The sequence below is a fragment of the Pyxicephalus adspersus genome, chromosome 6 (assembly GCF_032062135.1).
Source record: "Pyxicephalus adspersus chromosome 6, UCB_Pads_2.0, whole genome shotgun sequence".
Taxonomy (NCBI): Eukaryota; Metazoa; Chordata; class Amphibia; order Anura; family Pyxicephalidae; genus Pyxicephalus; species Pyxicephalus adspersus.
In genome coordinates, this window is record NC_092863.1 from 4813237 (window position 1) to 4819236 (window position 6000).

At 36.2% G+C, this 6000-nt stretch overlaps 1 non-coding gene across 1 annotated transcript; it reads left to right on the top strand.

The window, feature by feature from the left end:
• Window positions 1–1063: 1063 nt before the first annotated feature.
• Window positions 1064–1136, top strand: TRNAK-UUU (transfer RNA lysine (anticodon UUU)). The gene has a single exon. It is a non-coding gene; the product is annotated as a tRNA-Lys (tRNA).
• The last annotated feature ends 4864 nt before the right edge of the window (window positions 1137–6000 follow it).

A 6000-nucleotide genomic window follows, 5' to 3' on the forward strand; every position in this document is an offset into this window, starting at 1 on the left:
ATTAATAATAAAACAAAAATAATATTCTAATACATTTTTATATTCTGAATGACAATTTTTGCCTTTATATTGCACTAAACTCACAAAATGTACTACAGACCGAAAAACAAGGGAGGCGCAGCGTGACGTCAGTGTAGTATTAAGTTGTATGAGGTGACCATTGCCGAGCCGTACGCTTCAGTATTGTTTCCACCATTACAACAGTCACCCCGCTGTGCGATTGTTTTATTTTATTTGTTTATTTCTCAGATGTTCTTTTAGGTAAGTATGACATTAGCTGTGTAATTTCTGTAACTGTTATATTGAATGGCATCAAATAGTTTGTCTTTGATAACTATCATTTCTTGTTTGGTCTTAGATTGGAATGAAATAAACCCAAAATGAGTGAGAAAAAGCAAACAAATATTTTGCATTTCATTAGTAATATCAAAGATAATACAACTAATGACAATAGTAACAATAGAAATACTTCACTTACCTGTGAGCTTATCAATGAATCAGAACCTCCACAGTCCTTGTCAGCACCATTAGGAAGATCATTATTTTACAAATGTATTTAAAAATTCATATTAATGGTCCACGGGATTTAAAATGATGAATTTAGTGGTCCGTGAGGTCCGAAAGGTTGGCGACCGCTGCATTACTGGACATACAAGTTAGCGGGGGGGACCACTGGAAGCTTCAGGGATAACCGGTAAATACTTGCAGGTTTCAAGGAGCTGTAATGTTATATATCACAGGCCTCCAGAAAGGTAAGCATATGCCTTCTTCCTTTACATGTGCATGTACATTTCACTCATTTTAACACAAAGCAATCTTTGCAGTAAATGTATTTCTGCTTTTGTAAATCACTTGATCGTATGCTTCTAATTCTTGTCAAATAAAGAATAATGCAGTTTGTATTATATTTTCTCCTCTAACTAGTAGAGTTAGGAAAATTTCCCAGTGAAACACACAAAAATCATTATAGTCTCAGTTGTGGAATTGTGGGTAATTGTATGTGACTACCAGTAGAGGTCGATGTTGTCAGTACTTAAAACATATTTCTGCTGACATCATCAGAGCCCGGATAGCTCAGTCGGTAGAGCATCAGACTTTTAATCTGAGGGTCCAGGGTTCAAGTCCCTGTTCGGGCGGATGCTTTTTAAAGTTTGTTTTATTTTTACTTAAAAGGTAAAAACTGTAAAACATGCTTTTATGAATTGTGCATAACTAAAAGAAGTATTTAACTAGTTAGAAAAACACTTTTTTTTTTTTATAGATCTTTAAAATATATACCTTAAAACACCAAATGTTTTACCTAATAATAGAGAAGTCTTTATGGCAGTGATTCTTGACCTTTTTACATGGGGGAACCCTTTGAACTAGCTTTCAGATCTTCATGGGACTCCCACTTTAATTTTTTATATCCACAACTTACAGTATATTAGTGCGGTGATCAGTGGGAAGAATCCCTCTTACATTGCTGGGCACTGAGAAGAATGTCACCCTTACAGATAACCAAAACGTTCACTGGTACCACCTTAACTGGCCTGAGAATCACACCAAACTGCTCATTGCTCAAGGAACCCCTAGCAATCTCTGGAGGAACCGTAATTAAAAAGCTTTGATCTACAAAAACTGAAATGCAACAGTATCATGACCCTTCCTGGGATCACTACCAGCCAGCAACCAAGGAGCCTTTATATTAAACAAATAATAAACAAAATATTCCTATAACCCCCTGCACTGTCATGACCACCCAGCTGAGGAGCACCTATTTTTATTATTATCTTGTATTCATATATCACCGACATATGGCTTTACAAAATCACTTGTCACTAATGGTTCCTCAAATGGGCTTACACAGTCAAATGTCCTTATGACCAATCTTACTGGTATAATGAACTCCCAGCTTCGGAGCAGCCATGACCCAACAGTCTTCCATTAGATCATAAGTACCCTAATGAAAAGAACCAATGACCCTAATCTTCCTCCTTCCTAGGATCATGAGCACCCAGCTGAGAAGCAACCACTACTCAATTTACTACAAACACCAGTGACCTAGACTGCAGTTAAAATTAATAAAATAGTTCCAAGCTATTCAGGTTCCTTGTTTGTTAGATTCCAATCTAATATAAATGCATGAGAACCTTGTTTGTGTTTTTACAAACAAAAAAAAACTTTTGGTAAGCTATATTTTTAAAGAAATGTTATTGTTAAATGTACATTGTTAAATGTATCTAATAAATAAAACTGAGTAATACTGTAGATTCAAGCCTAAAAAAAGATGCTTAAGGACTTCTAAATAAATCACATGTTCTGCTGTCACCATGCTGTTTGATGTTCATCTAGTAGTCTTCTGCGATTTATTAGTAAATTTGGTGATGAAATAAGTTGGGTGCCCCCTGCAGCCATGCCCAAGAGAATGCAGACATTTGCAGCCCTGCACTTCAAAGAGATGGTTTATTCAAAACATAATTTGCTTTTTTAGCCTGGTTTTCTTTATTAACTTTAGAGTGATGGCAAACATTTCTCTTTGCCACATTATATATTAAAGGGAACCAGTCACAATGGAGCTTTTGCAAGACTCAGCATATTTGGAAATAAAATATTAAAACTCCTCAGGCTTACATGTGAAAAAAATTGTGCCCTCGTACTTAGCATTGTTTACATAATCTTTGTTTGACAGTTTTAAATGTCACTTGGCAGTCTGAAAGTTGTTCCCATGTGAAATGGCTCACATATACTCACTCAAGGGCTGATAGACAAAATGTATGACCTTTTCAGATACAAAGTAATAAAAATAATTAATGCAGGGTAAATATTTATGCTAGTGAACCTGCACATTTAAAAATTTGGGGCAAAAATTCAGATTCTTGGATTCAGATTCTGAAACCAGTTTTAAGGGTTTTTTTATAAGAGACTGTGTAAATGTAATCAGTAATTCTCCTAAAATCCCCTCCACTCATAATTACCTTCTATAAAATTCCCTGACACTGGGTAGCTCTATTGAAACCCTCCCAAAATACCCAATGTCTTTTGTTTGGACCCTCCAAAAATACCCAATGCTTTCATGTTGATACCCTCCCAAAATACTCAATTTTTTGTGTTGGAGCCCCCAAAAAATACCTAATGCTTTTGTGTTGGGCCCTCCAAAATTACAAAATGCTTCCATGTTGGAGTCCCCAAATTACCCAATGGTTCCATGTTAGAGACCTTTCCAAGTTATCCAATAGTTTTTGTGTTGGAGCCCTCCCAAAATACCCAATGCACCTGTCTTGGAGCCCTCCCAGATTACCGAATGCTTTGGTGTTGGAGCCCTTTCAAAATTCCTAGTGCCTTTGTGTTGGAGCCCTTCCAAAATACCCAATGCTCACATTGCAATGCTGACTCCAACCCATGATGCATTGCTCAAGCCTGAGCTGCCAATCACCAAGCTACACTGGGAGGAGGATGATGATGTGATTACTCATATGAAAGCTCTTACCCAATATTTGGGAGATAGAAACAGAACAATAACATTTTTAAGAAGGAAGTACCTAAACAAGGACCTTCATGTCAGGATCACTAGGTATTTTTTTATTTTTACTGGAGCAGATCTGAAAGAATTGAACATGCCTTTTGAAATGACATGAACACTTTAATGATGAAATTTTACTGTTTGATCACTGTTTAAAATAAATACTGCACATTATACCCTCCACTCCAAGAACAAAGCTAAAATGTTTGAATTAAAATGCAAGAATGCCATATTTAATGGTAGAAACATGAAGGAAGAAGAGACCTGAACACTGACACAGAAGAGAAGAAGAAACCTCCACACTGACACTGAAGCTCTGGAACATTTTAAGATGTCTTCTCATAATGGATGAACTTGTATTTTAGGTTTACTACCTTTTTATCTTAAGGGCACAAAATGTACAGTATCAGACAACGTGTGGACCGCAAACACTCAAGGTCATGCTCACCTCACCATATATTTCAATCAGAGAGGACCTGGAGACAAAAGGTCAACCTGGGATGTCAGGGAGCAGAAGACTCCAGGGCAATGGCTGCGAATCTGGAGATCAACAAGTTTTGAAAAGTCTTGGGAACTGCTCGTGGAGGGGAACTGGGAAACATTTGAGATACTCCAGGCTAAACACTTTCACTAATTGCATGTCTAGGGATATAAGCTGGGTATATAAGGTACTGCAATGGACTTGTTGTTATAGTCCACAACCAAACGAATGCAATGTCTAATTTAATAGAATTACAGTAAGTGCTCCCACTGGGGAGGAATACCTTCATTGCATGTACTGGTTGGCCTCTGTGAATAAATTCTCTTTTATGGTAAGAAGCTTTCAAAAGTTGTTTAAAATTTGTGGCTATTCACAATCTCATTTTTCTTTTTGCACATTTGCCATGAAAATTTATGTTGTTGTATCATAGAAGGCCTCTGGCCAGACATAATTCTGTGTCCTGCTTCTTGATGGAATGAGGAATGTAACCCATCCTGCAGGCCAGCTTCAGACTTCAAACTCTTCATGTGTTCTTGGTAAAGTTTATGCTTAGTTACTCAGGTGACAGCAATTTGTGAGTGAGCGGAATAACAAAACAGTCATTAGTTTTATTTATAGTGTGTATTTTTCAGGACTTTCATCTTTTGAAAATATGTATTAGGACATTTTTGTTTTGTAATTGTGTCATGCATACACACAATACTTTTTTTGTTTTTCATTATTGGGAATCCTTACTAGTTAATAATGATCCCTCATTTAAGCTTTGTTTTCTCTGTTAAAGGTACTAAGTAAGCGGTGGGCACTAACTATGATGTTATAACCTCCTTTTTGGATGATTTGCCCAGCTTGCAGGGCAACTGCCAAGATGCAGCTGTCACTAGAGTTATTTGATCAAACTACCAAATAAATTAGATGGTCAAAAGTATTTTTTCTTTCCAGCATTCATGCAGATTGCCTGTTTGGAATGCAGGAAGATTGGTGGAGGTTTGTGGTATGGCTAAAAAAGAGTTGCCTTTGCCAGGGTATGTTGGCTGGAGGTGTTTTTGGTAAACTTAACTAAAAAATTTTTTCAAGATTTTGGATACAAAACATGACAATCTGGATGTACAAAAAAGTTGTTGCATATAATAATACAATGGTCACTGTAGCTATCTTGGCTCAAAGGACGATGGGAAATCTCATTGGCCATGGATAGTTGTCCAAACTTGCAAGTAATCCCTACGAAGGAATTGGAGAGCGGTTGCCCGCTGATTGTAAAGAAATAATGGAGTTTGGGACAGAATTTCCTGACTGATATCCCGAAACTCTGGAAAGTCACCTGCCTAAAGGACACCTACAGATATTCTAGATCATTCTAAATCAAATCAATCCAGACAATTGACAACGAAATTGGAAAACCCAAAGATTTATTTTCAGCTTGGTAAATCACCATACATTACATAAACATGCAAAGATTGCCCAGACAGAACAGAGTGGACTTTTCTGAAGGATTTTTTTGGCAAAACAATTTTGCTTAATAATACAGTAAGGTGGCCTGAGGATTTCAGCACACTATCCAAATTAATGTATTTGTACTTTATTGATGTCTAAAAAAGTGGAAATACAATTTGAACAAGGGTGAGATTTTCTTCACACTGTCTAATATGATTTCCTTTATGCCTATGCTGTGACTCTTTTAAAGGACTGTAATAAAATTAGCCATCTGTTTATTGTTCTCTTTTTAAGTAAAATAGGATCAGGGAATAAGCTAATGGTGTATATTTTTTAATTCTCACCCGAAAAGTTTTATTTGGTAATATCTTTTTTATAAATAAATAGTACAATAAATGAAACAAAGATACTAAGGCTTTCACTATAACGATAATATGGCCAAAGAGAAAGATATTTGGTAATAATTATGTAGTATTTTGTAGTATTTAATTTTTATGCATAGGATGATGTTTTAGTTCATTGGTTGCATTCCTAAGTTTGATGGTTGATGTCAAGTGTCTGTAAACTTTCAGTAGATTTAGCAACA